The sequence below is a fragment of the Chiloscyllium punctatum genome, chromosome 12, assembly GCF_047496795.1.
Source record: "Chiloscyllium punctatum isolate Juve2018m chromosome 12, sChiPun1.3, whole genome shotgun sequence".
Lineage (NCBI taxonomy): Eukaryota > Metazoa > Chordata > Chondrichthyes > Orectolobiformes > Hemiscylliidae > Chiloscyllium > Chiloscyllium punctatum.
The window spans coordinates 35,315,135-35,333,321 of record NC_092750.1 but is presented as its reverse complement, the minus strand read 5'-3'; the positions used below and the strand labels follow the sequence as shown (position 1 = coordinate 35,333,321).

The window sequence follows — 18,187 nt, the reverse complement described above, 5'->3', positions numbered from 1 at the left end:
GGAAAAAAAACGACAGTTAACACAGACATTGAGTAGTGAAATACATGCTCGGAATGTGTTAACATCAAATCGTAACAAAACCTGTAGTCATAGAGTCATAGAAATGTACAGTATGGAAACAGACCCTTCGGTCCAACCTGCCCATGCCGACCAGATATTCCAACCCAATCTAGTCCCACCTGCCAGTACCCAGCCCATATCCCTCCAAACCCTTCCTATTCATATACCAATCAAATGCCTCTTAAATGTTGCAATTGTACCAGCCTCCCACATCCTCTGGCAGCTCATTCCATACACGTACCACCCTCTGCGTGAAAAAGTTGCCCTTTAGGTCTCTTTTATATCTTTCCCCTCTCACCCTAAACCAATGCCCTCTAGTTCTGGACTCCCTGACCCAAGGGAAAAGACTTTGTCTATTTATCCTATCTATGCCCCTCAAACAGCCCCAGCCTGTTCAGCCTCTCCTCCAACCCTGGCAACATCCTTGTAAATCTTTTCTGAACCCTTTCAAGTTTCACAACATCTTTCCAATAGCAAAGAGACCAGAATTGGACACAATATTCCAACAGTGGCCTAACCAATGTCCTGTACAGCCACAACATGACCTCCCAACTCCTGTACTCAACACTCTGAGCAATAAAGGAAAGCATGCCAAATGCCGCCTTCACTATCCTATCTACCTGTGACTCCACTTTCAAGGAGCTATGAACCTGCACTCCAAGGTCTCTTTGTTCAGCAACACTCCCTAGGACCTTGCGGGATTCCTCTCCCAAGGGACCCCAGACCATCCAGGTTTGCCATCTCAGTTAAATAAAAGCCCTTGTTAGGATGGCAGAAATATCTGTATTTGTGTAATTCAAGAAGGGTTGCCATATTTTATGGAATAATTCGGTTTTTTTGGTGCACCATATTTGGAAGGAAGTCCAGGGGAATATAGTCCATGATGATTCTGTGCCAATTTGAAAGTCCAGGGGGGCCCTCAGCCACTCAGTTTGCTAAAATATTTTTCCTTGCACAGAAAGAGAGAATGGAAAATAATCTCTTCCCATGCATATCCAGGGAGGCAAGTTCGAAAAGCCCAAAAGGAGAATACTGGATCTACTCTAATTTCAATTCCTAAGATTTTCTGTCGGAGCACTTGCTACTTTAGACCAATATCTGTGGATCTTATGACAGGTCCATAAGCAATGTACAAGAGTGCCCACCTCTATTTTACATTTGGGACACATTGGAGATGCTCCTGCCTTAAATTTTGCCAATTGGTCTGGTGCTATATGGGCCCTATGAAGTATCTTCAACTGAATGGCCTGAGTTCTGTTGCAGATGGAGATTTTTCTGGCATTTTCCCGAATGTCATTCCACATTTCTATAGAGATTTCCAGCATCAAATCCTGATCCCATGTTTTAAGCAGATTGTCCATATCTTCCGCTACTTCATTATGTAATAAATGATAAAGACTGCTGACCGAAGATACCCCTATTGGCCATAACACTCTATGTTCTCTGTCTGATTTATAAAGACTATCTAATAGCTTAGTCGTCTTCTGTATGTAATCTCAAATTTGGAAGTATCGAAAGAGATCATCATTAGGTAATCCAAATTTCTGACGCAGCTGTTCAAAAGACATCATGACCCCTTTAAACAGATCCGCTAAACAGGAGATACCACTGGATCTCCAGAGTTTGGAAGTGGCATCTGTAAACCCTGGTTGAAACCTCCATGCTCCCACTATCGGAGTATAAGGGGATGTTTTATGTGAATTGCCCTCATTTTGCCATATTATATTCCAAGCTTTAATTGTGTTTAGTATTATAGGGTTTTTAGTGATCCATGATGATTTTCCTCTTGTCTGAAAATAAGAGGTTAATAAGTGGGCATTTTACTTGAAGCCTTGACGTCCAGCCAGATTGATTGCGAGTTAGACAAGACCCAATCGGCTATGTAGCTCAATAGGGAACTTAACTGATATTTCCTAAAATCTGGGGAATCCAATCCTCACCTTGCCTGTGGAAGCTGTAGCTTCTTCAGCCTAATGAGGGGCTGTCTATGATTCCAGATAAAGGAACCCAACCAGCCGTACAATTTGCGTAGTGCCGGCCGCGTCAGCATCACCAGAAGCATTCTCATGGGGTATCGGAGACTGGGCAGGACATCCATTTTAATTAGTGCTATTCTGCCTAACCAGGAAATTGGAAGGTCTCCCCATCGCTGGAGGTCCTGCCTTATCCTCTCCAGTAAATGCACAAAGTTGGCCTTGTATAACTGGGGTAATAAAAATGCCTAAATATAAGAAACCCTCCAGGGACCACCGAAAGGGAAAGTGTGATCCATCCAATAGGTGGGATATACTAGCAAGGCCAACTATTGGCATAGCCTCTGATTTTGAAAAATTAATTTTGTAGCCTGAAAATACACTAAATATATTAATAACTTGGATTAAGTGAGGCACGGACATTGGGGGATTACTGCAAAATAGAAGAACATCATCTGCATAAAGGGTAATTTTATGTTTACCTGTACCAATTCTCAGGGCCGTTATATTAGGGTCAGCCCGTATAGCTTCTGCTAGTGGCCCAATTATTAGCGTAAATAGAAATGGCGAGAGAGGATATCCCTGACAGCAGCCCCTATCCACACTGAAGCTATCTGAGCCTAATCCATTGGTAATCACAATTGCTTTGGGATCATTTATACGGCATTGAGACCCATTTGGTAAACACCTTTCCAACGCCAAACCTGTCCAATGTATAAAACAGATATGACCATTCGACCTTGTCGAATGCCTTTTCCGCGTCTCATGAGACTACTACTCCTGGTATCTTTCCTGGATGGCAGGTTTGAATCACATTCAAAACCCTTCTAACATAATTGGATGATCTACGGCCCTTAATAAACCCCGTCTGATCCTCCTTTTATAAAGAATGGCAATACCCTTTCTAGCTTCAATGCTAATGTTTTAGAAAGGATTTTAAAATCTACATTTAGCAAGGATATTGGTCTGTATGACGCGCAATCTTCTGGGTCCTTTATTTTTTGAGAATAAGAGAGATATTCGCCTCTTTCAGTGAAGGCGGGAGACAGCCCTGACATGTCCATAAGTGGGCCAGCCCATATTCCTGTAAATTCTTTATAGAGTTCCTATTGAAATCCATCTGGGCCAGGTGCCTTACCACTCTGAGGTTGCCTGATTGCTTCAAGTATTTCTTGGATTGTTAAGGGAACATTCAGGACTGATACCTGTTCCGGAGTTACGTCTGGAAAGGTCAGGTTTTTAAAAAATGACTGCATCCTCCTAGCTCTATCTTCGCAATCCTGTGATTTATATAAATCAGAATAAAATTTTCTAAAGATTGCATTAATCCTTTTACGATCATGATACAGAATACCCGTACTTTCCTTCGGCCCAACAAGCCCACACCGACCCTGCGAAGAGCAACCCACCCAGACCATATTCCCCTACATTTACCCCTTCACCTAACGCTACGGGTAATTTATCATGGCCAATTCACCTAACCTGCACATCTTTGGACTGTGGGAGGAAAGCAGAGCACCCGGAGGAAACTCACGCAGACACTGGGAGAATGTGCAAACTCCACACAGTCAGTTGCCTGAGGCGGGAATTGAACCTGGGTCTCTGGTGCTGTGAGGCAGCAGTGCTAACCACTGTGTCACCGTGCTGCCCAAGTTTGAGGGGCCTTTATTTTTTTCTTTGCAAGAAATGCTAAGTATCTACCAGGTTTATTGCCAAATTCATATAACCTTTGTTTTGCAAATAATATTTCCCTCTTAGCCGTTTGGGAAAGCGTGGTGTTCAGAGCTGTCCTAAGGGCCGTAATCCTTTGTAATTTGATAATAGAAGGTCTATCAGCATATGCTGTTTCAGCTGCTTTAAAGCGAGCTTCGAGCAGATGCTGTTTTTCTCCCTTAAATGGTTTCTGGGTTGCTGAGTATGACATGATCAAACCTCACGCGTAAGCTTTGATGGTCTCCCACATCATTGATGGGTTGCTAGCCGTACCTGAATTAATTTCTAAAAAAGTTTTAAATTCTTGAGAGAAGTACTTTACAAATTTTCTATCTTTCATCAGGAAGGAATCCATACTCCAATGCCGGGGGGATGTCTCAATGTTCCTCGCCTTGATTTCCATATATATAGCAGCGTGATCGGAAATTGTTATACTACCTATTTTACAGGATGATATGGAATTTAAAAAAATCGAGGGGGCAAAAAAACATATCAATTCTGGTATGACATTTATGTGGATTGGAGTAGAAAGAAAAATCTCTGCTCTGTGGGTGAAGGCATCTCCATACATCTACTAATCCTAATTCTTTGTTCAAATTCACCAATTGTCTGGATCTGGGGGATACTCCTGCAGTACTCTTGGGAATCCTATCTATTTCCAGATCCATAATACAATTAAAATCTCCCCCTGTAATTGTATGACGAGTACCGAGAGCCATAAATTTTGAAAAGGCTTCTGATATAAACTTAAAAGGATGTGCCGGGGAAGGATACATATTTAAGATCCCATATTCCTCTTCATTTAAAAGGGCTTTAATCAGAATATATTGTCCTGATTTAGGATTTTGAAAGGGAGATTCTTCCGAATAAGGATAACAACTCCCCTACTTTTTGAGCTGAAGGAAGAAAAGAACCTTCTAAGACCATCTGCCTCTCCTTGTAGCTCTGGAACAGGACCGGGTGGGGGTGTTGGTTCGAGCCGGGCCCACGAATTGCAACCCGGTAGGCCCATTCCACCCTTACCTGGCCTGATCCAGCCTCCAGATTTAATAGCTGTGAAGCCATTGCGTGAGGAACGCCATAAACTGGCCTTCCTCTTCCCATTCGCGAAGGCCCAGCAAACAAATATTTTTTTGATGACCTCAAGAATAGAGGTCGTTGATGTGTCCTAAGGTCCGGACTCACTGTTCGAGAGTCTGGACCCGATCCACGGCTGATTCTGCTATAGTCTCGGAGGTTGCGGCCTTTAGCTCCGCCCCTCCAACTTGCTGCTCGATTTTCTCGATGTCTCTGTCGCGCTTTTGTAGCGCGGCTGAGAGTGAATTCCATCTGCTCCGGGACTCTTCGATGAAGGCGTCTATCTTCGCGTCAAGTTTGGAAATTACTTCCACAAGGCTCGCCATCGTAGGTAAGTCCCCTGGGGCGGCTGCAGACGCAGCTGCAGCTGGGGAGGGTGGGGGAGGGGTTCCTGCCTGCTGAGAACTGCGGGCTCCCTTTCCTTTAGTCATTTTTACAGGAGATTAGACTGTTTTACATTCAGTACTGAGCAACTAATTACATGAAGTAAAAACTATTTTAAATGATTTGGTGAGTGGAGGTGAGTGGCCCACTTTGCCCAAGTCTTGGGAGGAGCACTATAGACTCAGACTTGCTGCCATGTTGGATCCCCCCTACATTTACTTTCAATGTATAGTAACGTTTGCATTGATATTTGGCTCTGAAGAATACAGACGCTGAAGATGTGCAAACGTTGCATCAAAGAGGTATTAATGACACCGGTGCAACAATCTCAGTCAGTCAATTGTAGCAGAGTTAGCTATTGTCATCCCATTACCCCCTCTCAGTTGAAGCAAAATGCTCAGACACAGTGGTTTTACCTCCTTCATTATTCCAGGTCCTGGAGGGAGAGAAAACGATCGCCCATATGCAGAAAGACGTGAGTTTTCAGTCTTCTCTGCAACAGCAGTTTTTTAATGAATTATATACTTATATTATGGGAGAAACATAGAGATAAGGCAAAGCACATATAAATTAGATGACTTATTATCAGCGAGTGTCAATAGTAAAGATTAAGCCATCTGCTGTTATGCAATCTTAATCTTAAGTGGCTTCACATAATGAATAATTTTCACCTTGTTAAGGTGCCTTACATACTGAATGCTTCCTTGCATTATGGTAGCCCACAAACCCACCAGCACACTAAAACAGCAGCTAATGAACTTGAAAGACCCTATACGGACAAAAAGGAAAACTAATGTCACTTACAAAATACCGTGCAAGAACTACATTGGATAAACAGGCAGAAAACTAGCCACCAGGATACATGAACATCAACTAGCCACAAAAAGACATGACCCCCTCTCGCTAGTATCCTTACATACAGATAGGAAGGACACCACTTTGACTGGGACAACACATCCATCCTGAGATAAGCCAAACAGAGACATGAATGAGAATTCCTAGAAGCATGACGTTCCAACTGCAACTCTATCAACAAACAAATAGGGTTGAACTCTATCTACCACCCCCTGAGAAAAAGAACAGGAAATGACATCACCACAGGAAATGACATCAGAAACCCAACCATATAAATAGAAAGCAGGAATCATCAACTGTGCTTTGCCTGAAGGCCCACTGAAGATGTTACCTAGTAGGGTGAAACAACATCTGGAAATTAATCTTACAGCTCAGCGAGCAAACCTACATCCAGAACCTCAACCTGAGCTACAAATCTTCTTCTCAAACCTCACTTGCATTATTGTTAAATGGCAAAGTAGAAATGCATTTCTACCTTGTTAAACCATTACCCTTGCCTCCATCACCCCATTGTTAACTGTAAGTTCTTATCTGAGTCATCCTCCGCTGAATCTCCTGTTTCACAAAACTCAGAACTTAACTCTTTCCCTGCCTGCTCATACCTTCTACATATTCTCAATGCTAAGGATTTAAATGCATGACAAAATCAGTGGTGCCTTCATTCCCTCTACAACTTTGCTTCAAGTATGTATCTGTTATAAGTGATTGAATTTGTTGTAAGCACTTACTACGTCTGTGAAGAGAAAATGGACAACAATGACAACTGAACAGCAAAGTGGGATTTTACAGCATCTGGATTATGGTGAAAAGGCGTCAAAGATGGCACAGGAATACAACATTGGAAAAGCAACGGTGTTCGACATCAGGAATGCAAGACCGGCTATTGAGAACTTTATCAATTTGAAGTGACACTTCAAATGCATTAAAAAGAAAATCCGTGAAGTCAGCAAAAGATGAGCAACTTGACCAAGCTGTATTTTTGTGGCTTTCATAGCAACGTGTAAAGGGGATTCCCTACCTGGCCTGATACTAGACAAAGCTGCCAGTTTCCATGAATGACTCCACACTGATGAGGCTGATCACCGCGTATCATTGGGCTGGTTACAGCATTTCAACATTGCCAGGCATTCGACAACTCAGCGTTCTTGGAGAGTAGGTGTCTGTGGATGACAGCACTGTGGAAGGATACAGACAGAAACTACAATCCAACATTCATGAAGGAAATGATATTATACAATTACACAATGCATCAGCTGATGAAAGTGGATTGTTTTGGCGTCCGCTACCGAACAAAACACTTGCATCCACTGCAGAAAAGCAGATGTCAGGACATAAAGTGCAGAAGGATTGCATCATGATTTTTCCCTTTGAGTACCGGTGGTATTGACACACATTACCAGTTGTCTGCACCAGGTGCTGTGCTAATCCATGTTGCTTCAAGAACTATGACAAGAGCTCATTTTCTGTGAAGTACAAATCCCAAAACAAGGCATGGACACATGACACATCCACTTTTTTCATCCTGGTTTCAGGAAGAATTTGTATTTTCCATCAGATTACGTTTTACAAGCGCGGGACTTGAGCATCGTGCCCTTCTGCTCGTTGACAACGCAGGGGCACACATTATGAAAGGCAGCTAATTAGAAACACCAGACGGAGCTGTCAAGTACTGGATTAGTGGTGCTGGAAGAGCACAGCAGTTCAGGCAGCATCCAGCGAGCAGCGAAATCGACGTTTCGGGCAAAAGCCCTTCATCAGGAATAAAGGCAGTGAGCCTGAAGCATGGAGAGATAAGCTAGAGGAGGGTGGGGGTGGGGAGAGAGTAGCATAGAGTACAATGGGTGAGTGGGGGAGGAGATGAAGGTGATAGGTCAAGGAGGAGAGGGTGGAGTGGATAGGTGGAAAAGGAGATAGGCAGGTCGGACAAGTCAAGGAGACAGTTACTGAGCTGTCAAGTGTTTGTTCTTACGACAAAACATCACTTCAAAGTTACAGCCATTCGATCAGGAAATGATCACAATAATGAAGAAATGTTAGCGCTGTAACATGTTGTGTGCTGTCCTCAGTGAAGACAATGCAGCCAAAGGAGTGCAGGAAACTATGAAGGCATTCACAGTCAAAAATACTTTATTCATGATTGCTGAATCTTGGGACTGCATAAAGTCATCAACAGTCGCAGAGTGTCAGTACAGTACCTTGCGTGTTAAGCTGTGACAATAAAGAGGATAGCTGTCCAGATCAAAGGCTGAACATTGACATTACCAAGAACTGCAGACAGCTGGAATTCGGAGACTTTGTAGAGGCCAAGATCAATGCCTGGGTAAACTGTGACAACGACATCGGAACAGAGACACTCGGTGATGATCAGATTATCAATGCAGTCACGGAAGAACAGCAGGAAAGTGTAGGTGCCGTGAATGGTAAGGAAAATCCGATATCGACACCACCTCCAGTCCCCATTAACAAAGCTATCAGCAGTTTGTGACTTTTCATGGAATGGGATGAAGTGCAAGTCTACGTCGATGCCGCGAAGTTGATGCATCTTCGTCAAATGTTATCGTTCGCAAAAAAAAGGCCGCAGCACCTCAAGCAACAGCTGCTGGATATTTTCTTTGAAAAATAACTGACCTCCACCTCAATGAATTTTATTTACACAAGTACTTTGATTTGTAAAATATCATGAATTTTTAAGTGATATTCAGTGTTTGTACAAATTTCAGTGATTGAATGAAATAAAAATTCTGTAAACCTGCTTTTTAACGAAACTATGCTCAGTATGGCTTCCTTTGCTTAAGATCTAATCAATGAAAAATTGCCTGCCCATCGTCTTTGGATAATTGAGGTTCCTCTGGGTAAGATTGAAGTTGCAATCTTGGAAATAGGACTCTTGCCTTTTAACACCTTGCAAGCTAAATGCAGAAATAAGAGTACATCAGATTAGATTACTTTACAGTGTGGAAACAGGCCCTTCGGCCCAACAAATCCACACTGACCCGCCGAAGCGCAACCCACCCATACCCCTACATTTACCCCTTACCTAACACTACGGGCAATTTAGCGTGGCCAATTCACCTGACCTGCACATCTTTGGACATTGGCTATTCTGATTCCTGTGTGTTGGGTGAGCTCCCTCAAATGATCCAATGGCAATTGCTTTTGGACATGAAGTGCCAGTTCATATCAGATTTCCACCTTTTGGAGAGGTAATGTATCTCAAATTTGAAGGACAGTTTAAGGAAGCTGTTTCACCCTGCTACTATGCAGTGGTGGTTCCAGTGGTATTTTCTATTAAAGGGGTGCTGCTGTCAGGCCAAAATGATATGCTGCCCACTACTGTAATGAGCAAAGTTGTGGATGAATTTTGATGGTACCGTGCTTGGCATTTGACTGTGTATGTCCAATGACTAGCTGATCAAATCAAATAGTTTGATGTTCTGGCTGTTCATTCAGTGTGAAGTACTGAAATATTAATTATTCTTGTTTCCCAAGTAGAAGGTCTACTAATAGGTGGTTTCATATTCAGAGCAACGAACAATCCAGAGTGTGCTAATAGCCACACTAACTAGTTACTTAAGATGATCAGTTGAGCTCACTTAGAATCCTAGAATAATAGAGACGTACAGTGCGGAAGTGGACCCTTCAGTCCAACTTGTCCATGCTGAGCAGATATTTTAACCTAATCTTGTCCCATTTTCCAGGAGTTGGCCCATAACCCTCTAAACCTTTCCTATTTATATACCCATCCAGAGAGCTTTTAAATGTTGTAATTGTACCAACCTCCACCACTTCCTCTGGGAATTCATTCCATACATGCACCTCCCTCTGCGTGAAAAAGTTGCCCCTAAGGATCCTTTTATACCTTTCCCCTCTCTCCCTAAACCTATGCCCTCCAATTCTGGTCTTCCCCACCCCAGGGAAAAGGCCTTGTCTATGTATCCTATTCATGTCCGTCATGGTTTCATAAACCTCTATAAGGTCACTCCGATGCTCCAGGGAAAACAGCCCCAGCCTGTTCAGCCTCTCTGTACAGCTCAAACCCTCCAACCCTGGCAACATCCTTGTAAATCTTTTCTGATCCCTTTCAAGTTTCACAACATCCTTCTGATAGGAGGGAGAGCAGAGTTTCACACAATATTCCAAAAGTGGCTGAACCAAAGTCCTGTATAGCCACAACATGACCCCCAACTCCTATCCACGCTCGGTGGCATATGTTCACACGCAGAGGCTTGTTCCTGAAAACAAAAGGAACTTGTTCAAGTCTTGTGCATTTTTTGAATTGGAAGAATAGAAGCCTCTAATTTCCCATTGCATCCTCCATCTCAATGACTCAGCCAATTAGTCTCGATATGCCAATGAATCAGTGCTCCTTTTGTCCTGTAATATAAATTTGTGAATGTTTGATATTTGGCATCCTTACATTTATCGAGGTCTGTGCAAGTTGAAAGGTTCCTATTTCTTTTCAGTAATATGCAGAAATGAAGCTCTAATCATATTTATAATAATTACAAATCCAAATACAGCAGCACTGTTTATGACTTCTTTGCTAACTACTTATTTGCAGAAAAGAATGCAGAGAAATGGTATGGCCTTCCTAACATTCACATTTAATATTGTACACCCATGATCCATCTTGAGGGTATCAAGTTGATTAGAAACAGGTGGTAGCTCAGCAAGACAACTATGCCACAAATGACATCAAAACATTCTCAATTTGAATGCAAATCTAAAAGCCTAGTATATACATATGGCTATTACATTTGTCTGCCTGGCATTTAATAGCCCTAAGTATTTCAGTTTTGTCGGGTAGGCTTTTCTGGGTGGCTCTTGTCAAATTGAGCTTTGAAAAACCAGTATTAATTACTCGAACAGCAGCTTTATGCTGCATCATGATGTTATTCGGGACTGTTTCAATTGAGTTTGTCATGAGGCAGATCAGTCATCACGTTTCAGGTTTACCTGTTGTTACATCTTGCATTCCGCATGCAGTATGTACTGGGCAGTAGTTTTGAAATGGTATAGTTACAGGGAGGTCAGCATCTGAAAGAAGTAAGTTTTCTACTTGTGCTATTTTTTTGCCTATCAGTTGTAAACTTTCATGATTAGATTTGTACAGAAGATTGAAGCTTGGTTAAGTTGATTCTATGATGGGAAAAAATAGAATGTTTCTCTGGCATTTTAGAAAAGATGGTGATTTCTGGATAGATTAATAAATAAATATGATTAGAAAATGGAAAATACATCCAGATCTTATCCATTTCCAGCTGGGCAAATGCATTTTTGTTTTCTCCTCCATCACCTTGGTTTTCTGTTTTCATAAATGTCAGATCCACCGAAACGTGAGGAGACAGTCGAAATGGCAAAGCTGCTGCAGTTTCTAGAAGTGTGTGGACGAACTGTTGATGTAGAACAGTTGCTAATCAAAATAATTTGATTTATAAAGAATCTATGGGTTCTTGCTTTCAGAGCTATAGAATTGTTATTACATAGAAGGCCACCATGCAGCCTATTGTGTCTGCACTGGTTCTCCAAAGGAGTGATTTACTAAATGCTGCTCCCCTGTCATCTTCCCATTTCTCTACAGATTACATAGTTTCAGATAATTATCAAATTCCCTTTTTTTTAAAAAGTAGCTTGCTTGAACCTCCCTCCACCTAATTCCTATTGCATTCCAGATCAGGATGATAATTTCATCCCATCCCTATATTACTACTACTTACCAATTCCTTTTAAATCTCTGTACCTTGTTGTTCTCAATCCTTATGTTAATTGGTTTATCTTAGATTAGATACAGTGTGGAAACGGTCCTTCGGCTCAACAAGTCCACACAGACCCACCGAAGCACAACCCATCCAGGCCCAATTCTCCTACATTTACTCCTTCACCTAACATTACGGGCAATTTAGCTCGGCCAATTCACCTAACCTGCACGTTTTTGGACTGTGGGAGGAAACCGGAGCACTCGGAGGAAACCCATGCAGACACTGGGAGAATGTGCAAACTCCGCACACAGTCGCCTGAGGCGGGAATTGAACCCGGGTTTCTGGCGCTGTGCCACCGTGCTGCCCATTTAGTTTCTGCCTATCTATTCTGTCCAAATCCCTCCATGATTTTGAATACCTCTATCAAATGATCTGTCAACCTTTCACTCCTCCAAGTAAACCAGTGCCATCCCTAAATTTATCCATATAACTGAAGTTCCTCATCACTGGTGGGCGGCACGGTGGCACAGTGGTTAGCACTGCTGCCTCACAGCGCCGGTGACCCGGGTTCAATTCCCGCCTCAGGCGACTGACTGTGTGGAGTTTGTATGTTCTCCCCGTATCTGTGTGGGTTTCCTCCGGGTGCTCCGGTTTCCTCCCACAGTCCAAAGATGTGCGGGTCAGGTGAATTGGCCATGCTAAATTGCTCGTAGTGTTAGGTAAGGGGTAGATGTAGATGTACATGTAGGGGTATGGGTGGGTTACGCTTCAGCGGGGCAGTGTGGACTTATTGGGCCGAAGGGCCTGTTTCCACACTGTAAGTAATCTAATCTAATGGAGCCATTGTTGAGAATCTATTTCAGTGGTAGTTGAAAGAATAGAACATGGTTAGTAGTGGATGTAATTTTAACTGGATTTTCAAAATGCCTTCAATGAAGTTCCACAAAATAAAATCATGGAAAGGTAAGTGATACGATGGATTGCTAAGTGGCTAACAATACAAAGGAGTGTGTTGAAATAAACGGCAGTTATGCAGATTGGCAAATGGGTTGGCGTGGAATTTATATTGATAACTGGGGGGAGGGTGTGTGTGGAGGAGGTGGATGGTCAGTGTTGAGGATGCCCACAATAACTTAAAAGAAGACATAACGAGCTTGTGGAATGGACAAATAGTTGTCAAAGTAAGTTCGACATCAATTAAATGTGAGCATGATCATTTTTAGTAGGGCAAATAGGTAGGTCACTTTAAGATTGTCCAAATGTTAGCACTGTCAGTTTTTTTGCGTCAGAAGTTTAGTGGTTCAAGTCCTAGTCTAGAGATTTGAGCACAATAATATAGATTGAAACTTTAATGCAACATTGAGATCTATGTAATGATTTCAAGTGCTTGAAACAAAACTACACAACTGTGGTGCTGAGGGATTTCTGCACTGTTAGTGATGCTGTTATTTGGATAGGATGTTAGATTCAGGCCCCATTTGCTGCTTATGGAGAAGGTAACAAAAATCCCATAATGCTATTTGAAGAAGTAGTTGGTCATTCTGTTGATGTCCTGGTCAATATCTACAACCTTAATGTACTTCACTAAAACACATCATTATGTAATTACCTGTTTGTCATAGCTATATGCAAAATATTTAGCATCTTCCAATATTGCATCAGTAACTGCATTTTATACATATTTCAGATGTAATGTATTTCGTGTCTTGCACAACCAAGGAGATGACAATATAAATGAAAGTTTGTTCTGTCAACCTGATGAACTCTGATGACCTGCATACTTAGTAATCAGGCTATCGAGATTGCCATTGTTTATAGTGTCAAGAATGGACTCTTATTTGGAATATGTAAATAGTAGCTTCCTGTTTTTAATGATGACCTATACTGTTGTGTTTTGTGCCAGAAATTTGGATTGGTTAGTAATGGAGTTGTTGTCAGTAATTAATGTGACTATGTAATTTTAATTGGGGTGTAAAACTTGCTGCAGCACGTGAAAACAGCATGATCTTTAATACTGACCAATTGTTCAGACTGATTCAAGTGTACTTAAATCGTTACTGACATTTGAATTTGGAAGGTTGTAGTTTTAGTTAGTTAACCACTCTCTTGTAATCTGCAATCTCCAAAATTACTAACCACTTGATTATAAAGAAAGTGACAACCTGAAATGTAACCTTGGATCATGGAATTAAAGTTGTTGCAGTTGTCTTAGAAGTATTCATTTGAGAACAAATTGAGTTTTGATCTAAAGAATGTCTTAAATATTTTGGTTTCATTTTAATACTTCAGAATGAGTGACTTGAATAAAAGTATTCATTCTTGTTGGATTTAAGCATTTGGTTCCTTGCATCAGTGGTTTGAATGTTTATGTAGTAACATATAAATGTACTTCCTCACTCAATCATGGTAAACAGAATTATAATGATAGGCTGTCAGGAAATGTTGCTGTAGGAAGCAAAAGTGTAGTATTTGTTAGATCAGTTGTGGAGTAAAAATTTCTAAAGAGTTACGTTTGCTGTAATAAAGCTGTACCAACTGAGAAGATTTTACTTTAAAAATACCTGTTTTCTGTTCAGCAAGTTTAGGGATGTCATTGTTAGAGAACCAGATTTTTGGGATGGAATTTGTTATCATGACTATGGTCGTAATGATGGGCGAGAAAACTGATGGCAACTCTGTCTTAGTTATTTTATTTTGTTGCCATCGGAGCTGCCTGTTTAAAAGGATAATTGAGCAGCGTAGCTACCACTATCACTGTGTCTGGAAGGATAGGATACCATGGGAGTGTACCAGCCTGTTACCTCCTGAATGGGGTCTGGAGATACTGGGAACAGTTTAGCAGGTCCTAGTTTGTGTCATGTTTCAGGGTATTTGGGTTAGGGCATTGCTGTAAATAGCCACTTTTTGTCAGGAGGTTTTCTGTTGGTCACTGAGTGCCCAGAAAGTATTGTTTTCCTAACCTGCTTGGAGGCAAAGTCGCCAGTGTGCACCAGATAGTCTTAAATGACGAAGAGTCGACCTGCCCCCTGGTAAAATGACTTATTGATTGGAAGACTATCAGTAGTATCCAGCCCTGACTTCCTTTGCCACTTCATGGGACCTCCTGCTTCCCAGGCAATTCAGTTCAAGCATCCGTTGTTGGATTAAGCAGTCTGTGTAAGATTTTGCTTAAATTGTTCGCTTGCACCTCGTGTTGTAACATTTCAACCAAAACCTAGTGGTAGACTTTGTTTTCCTACTTGAACTATAATTCACTGGCCGTATATTGAAGAGATGATTTGGATACAATCTAGGGCATCCCTGCAAAGGGTGAGAGAGGATGACCAAAGTCAGATAGAGTTGGAGTATACGATGAAGCAGACAAATGAGGCAAATAACAAATGTCAGATTAATATTACAAAGGGGAAGCGGACTCAACAGACATTGAAAAAATGCAGAGGCTAAATAGTTGGGAGGCAATGGCCTAGTGGTATTATTGCTGGACTGTTAATCCAGAAATGTTGGTTCCCAGTTCAAATCCTGCCAAGGCAGATGCTGGAACTTGAATTCAATATTTTTAAAAAAATCTGGCATTAAGAGTTTATCTATTGTTGATTTCTCAGAGAAATCCATCTGGCTCACTGTTCTTTTAGGGAGGGAAACTGCCAGTTTTACCTGGTCTGACCTACATGTGACTCCAGAACCACAACAACGTGGTTGACTCTTTACTGCCTCTGGGCTATTGGGATTGTCAATAAATGCTGCCAGCTAGCGATACCTGCATGATGAAAAAGACCATGAGACACTATGGAAACGAATTGGAAGGGATAATAAATGCCTACTAAAAGCAATAAATTTAGTTATGCGTAAAACTGAGGCTGATTAGTGGCCAATATGGATATGAGTTGGTGGAAGTGGAGCATAAGGCTGAGGAACTAATGAACACTTTGCATCAATGTTTGCCATCAAAGAGGACTTTGTCAAAGCTTTGCTAAATGAGGAGGTTGCTGGGATACGAGATTAAAGAGGAACTACCAGGAAGGCTGACAGTAATTGCCAGCCAGTTAGGCTAATGTGTGACGATGTAGTAGAAACCAACAAATATTTGCATTTCCATTGACTGACTGGAAGAATCACATTGTAGTTTTATGAATTGACTGCAACAAATTAAAAGTATTATTGACTGAAGACTTTCTCCTCCACTTTGAATAGTATGGAAAGGGCATGGAACATACTTTGGGTGTGGTGACTTCAATGTCCATTATCATGGTGGTTCAGTGGCACCATGACTGAGTTGTTGGAATCCCAAAGGACATTGTTGCTGGACTGAACCTGTGGGAAGTGACGTGATCACCAAGTAGGAGAAAGTCTTGTCTTCAGCATTCTACCTATTGTAGATGTGCCTGTTCGTGATAGTATAGGTAGGAGTCGCAACTGTGCAGTCCTTGAGTCAAAGTCCTATCTTGACATTGGGGTTATTTTCCATTGTGCTGAATGGCACTAGCACTAGACTAAGTAGAATAGACTTTAAACACATCTATCAACTCAAAATTGGGTATCCATGAGGTACTATGGGCAAGCAATAGCTACAAGTATTCAACTGAAATCTATAACCTCATGGTGAGCTATGAGATCAACCCTCGCTCAATGAAAAGTTCAGGAGGCATGCTAGGAGCAGCACCAGATAGCCCTAAAAATGAGCTATTAATCTGGTAAATTTGCAAAACAAGACTACACATGTGACAAGTAGTGTTAGGAGTAAATGATAGATGGAGCAAAATGATTTGACAACCAGTGGATCAGATCGAAGGTTTGTGATCTTGTCCCATTCAGTTGTAAATGTTGGAAGCAGTTAAACGCTTCAATGAATAACCTGCTCACTGATGATCAGATTGAGTTCTGTCAGGGCCATTTGGCTCCTGACCTTATTACAGCCTCAGTTCAAACATGGACAGAACAACAAGGAGACATGGGAAGTTATTGCAGTAAATTTTGTAGATGGCACACACTGTATAGAGGTAAGATGAGAGTGACTGTCCTTGATGTCAAAATAGCATTTGACCATGGACAGTACCGGGGAGTCTGAGCAAAACCTGAAGTCAGTGGGAACTAAGAATGGGGCAAACTCTCCCAAGGTTGGAGTGATACTTAGCAGAAAGGAAGAAGGCTGTGGTTGTTTGGAGGTCAGTCTCATCTCTGCTCCAGGACATCTCTGCCGGTTTTCCTCAGGTTAGATATTTTTCTAATCATTTGGCGATGTTATGACACCTCAAGAGCATTTGGTACTTGAATCTGGGCCTTTGCAGCCTAGAGGTATGGACACTACCACTGTTCCACAAGATCTCCTTTCTTCAGGTGAGTGTCCTAGGCTTAAGAACTTTCTATTGTTTTGTCAATGATCTTTCCTTAATGCTAAGGTCAGAAATGGGGAGTGTTTGTGTAATCTAGAGTAGTGATCATCACCTTTCATGATTTCTTAGATACTGAATCAGTCCAAGCCCGAATGCAGCAAGACCTGGGCAGTATGGGCTGACAAGTGGCAAGTAACACTGGTACCACACATGCATTCCCTTCACTGCCACCAAAGCATGACAGCAGTGTGTGCCAGCTGCAAAACCTACTGCAGTGACTCCCCAAGGCACCTCTGATAGCAATTTCCAAACTTGTGCCATCTAGAAGAAGAAGGGGTGCAGGTGCAGGGGAATGGCATCACTTTGAAGTTCCCTCCAAGCCACACACCATACCGACTTGGAAATATATTATCAGATCTTCATTGTAACTGGGTCAAAATCTTAATAGCTGTTCTTGCACTTCAAGGTTTGTAACAGTTCAAGATGGCAGCTTAGTACCACTTCTTGAGTGGTAGATAGAGATGGTAATAAATAGTGGTCTAACCCAAATTATCTAAACAAATTTTTTAAAAAAGGTAGGCAATCGATTGTTTAAATTTGAGGAACACCCAGTTTTAACGTTTTTTCCGAATATCCACTCCCTGGTTCTACATTATCGTTTGTGTAGACACTTCTCCTCCAGGGACCAGGCCAAAGCTATTCTTAACTCCTAATGACTATTTCCTTTTTTCCTTTTACGTTCATGATGAGGTTCCCTTGGAGATTCCTCTCTAGCTAAAGTGAGGTGAATTTCTAGCCTTGTTTGTACCCTCATGGCTGTGCACTTTAAACTGAATGTGTGCTCCAACTCTCTCTAAACGTTGAACAATAGACTAGCTGCCTCTGTCTATCTGGGAGAACGTGAGGACTACAATATTGGAGATCCGAGTCTAAGAGTGTGGTGATGAAAAAGCACAGCCGGTCAGGCAGCATCTGAGAAGCAGGAGAATCGACGTTTAAGCTATCTGCCTGTCTCTGTCTCTTGGTCCTCCTCTTTATACACATGCATTCTTGCAGGCTGGCCTTGTTCTAGAATATTTAATGATCTCTTAGGAAG

The 18,187-nt window shown here is 41.8% G+C and overlaps 1 protein-coding gene across 10 annotated transcripts in view; it reads left to right on the top strand.

The window, feature by feature from the left end:
* Nucleotides 1-18,187, top strand: part of LOC140483773 (ERC protein 2) — an 830,166-nt gene that overhangs the window by 63,817 nt on the left and 748,162 nt on the right. The gene's annotated exons all lie outside the window — the stretch shown is intronic.